The 2,090-nt window shown below is 40.3% G+C and overlaps 1 pseudogene; it reads left to right on the top strand.

Annotated features, from left to right (window-relative positions):
• The first annotated feature begins 1,249 nt into the window (after nucleotides 1-1,249).
• Nucleotides 1,250-1,804, top strand: LOC106733901 (60S ribosomal protein L17 pseudogene; annotated as a pseudogene).
• The last annotated feature ends 286 nt before the right edge of the window (nucleotides 1,805-2,090 follow it).

Genomic DNA, 2,090 nt, shown 5'->3' with positions numbered 1-2,090 from the left:
ATCCATCCACATTGCCACAACTGACAGGCTCTCATTGACTTTTTAATGGCTGAGTAATAGTCTATTGTGCATTTATACCACATTTCTTGTTTTCCATTCATCTGTTGATGGACATTTAGGTTGATTTCATGTCTTGGCTGTTATGGATCGTGCTGTAACAAACATGGGAGTACAGTTGTCTTTTTGACACACTGACTTCATTTCTGTTGGATATACACGCATTAATGGGATTGCTTGATCATACAGTGGTTCTATTTTTAATTTTTGAGAAATCTTTGTACTGTTTTCTGTAAAAATATAACTACTTTATATTCCTACCAACAGTATGTAAGAATTTCCTTTTCTCCACATCCATACCAGTAAAATACTCTTATTTTAAACACACGTTTGACCAAATTTATTTTCCAACTTACTAGCTTCAATGAAACATGCGATCTGTATTCCATCTTAATAGGGGTGTTGATGAGCATAATAGTCATGATAAACACCTTGGAGAGAAAAGGATGATGGAAAAAGACTTTTCTGGAAGTAGGATTTTAATGTGTTGCTCCAGTTGGAATCGAATTACTGGGAAAATGGCAAGAGCCATCAACGTTCTTGTGTTTAACCTAAAAGACCTTCAGCAGCTGTAGGTTTTTGAGTGCAGGGAGATGTCAGTTAATACACAAGTGAGGGGCGGATGCCGCTGACTTATTCACATGCCATTTCTATTTTTTGGTGCTTAAATCTAGCAATCTGTTGCCAAATGTTACTTTCTTCCCCTAAGGAGAGTCACACATTTTAATTAGGCAAGGAGGGAGTGGGATGTTCTGTTGCCTGCCAGATGACACCTCTTGGCTAAGAAAGGAAATCACTAAAAACATTAAGGCCATTTAAAATGTTGCCTTTGTTTCCTGAAATGAAATCTCTCAAGGAAGTCTTAGCGTGGTAGGACTGGAAGAAAGACTTTATATTTTGTTATGCTTCTTTCAGCAAACTCCTTGAGAATTATGAATCAGAGGCAGATGATACTAGATTTACTGCTACATATGGCTGCATAATATCAGCACAAATGTTGTTTTTAATATGTAAAATTGAAAAATAATACCGAAGCCAATACTTACCGTAGAAGCCAAATTTATGGTTGACGTGAAAAAATTAAAAGTCCCGCTTAAATCATTTTCTCCTCAGAGCTGTGATGCCAACCATTTTGTTTGTATTTAATCAGACCACCACTCTTCTTGTAAGCGGCCTGAGGTGATCTTTGAAAATGGTTCCCTATTCACTTGACCCAGAGAACCCCACAAAGTCATGCAAATTAAGAGGTTCAAATCTTCCTGTTCACTTTAAGAACACTCCTGAAACTGCCCAGGCCATCAAGGGTGTGCATATCCGAAAAGCCACCAAGTATCTGAAGGCTGTCACTTTATCGAAGCAGTGTGTGCCATTCCGTCGTTACAATGGTGGAGTTGGTAGATGTGCCCAGGCTAAACAGTGGGGCTGGACACGACGTCGGTGGCCCAAAAAGAGTGCTGAATTTTTGCTGTACATGCTTGAAAATGCAGAGAGTAATGCTGAACTTAGGGGGTTAGATGTAGATTCCCTGGTCATTGAGCACATTCAGGTAAACAAGGCACCCAAGACGTGCCGTCGCACGTACAGAGCTCATGAGCGGGTTAATCCATACGTGAGCTCCCCCTGCCACATCCAGATGATCCTCACTGAAAAGGAGCAAATTGTTCCTAAACCGGAAGAGGAAGTCGCACAGAAGAAAAAGACATCCCAGAAGAAACTGAAGAAACAAAAACTTATGGCACAGGAATAAAGTCAGCATAAAATAAATGTAGATAAAAGTAAACATTAATTAATTAATTAATTAATAAACCGGACCACCGACCTTCTCTGTTAAGAAATCCAGGCTAGCTGGTGGCATGATGATTAAGGTGACTGAGTCCCTCATGGCTGACTATGTGGTACAAGTCCGGCCTGGCAGCTTGATAAGCATGCCAGGTGGATATGTGTGCATGCCCAAACTCTTGAAAGAAGAAATGGAGAAGGGATTGCGGCATGACCATTCCCCATGGGAGGTGCTTTCTTTCTTTCTTTCTGTC

Source organism: Tupaia chinensis, unplaced genomic scaffold, assembly GCF_000334495.1.
Source record: "Tupaia chinensis unplaced genomic scaffold, TupChi_1.0 Scaffold145870_1, whole genome shotgun sequence".
NCBI lineage: Eukaryota > Metazoa > Chordata > Mammalia > Scandentia > Tupaiidae > Tupaia > Tupaia belangeri.
The sequence above is the reverse complement of the archived record's forward strand: the minus strand, read 5'-3'. Positions and strand labels throughout refer to the sequence as shown.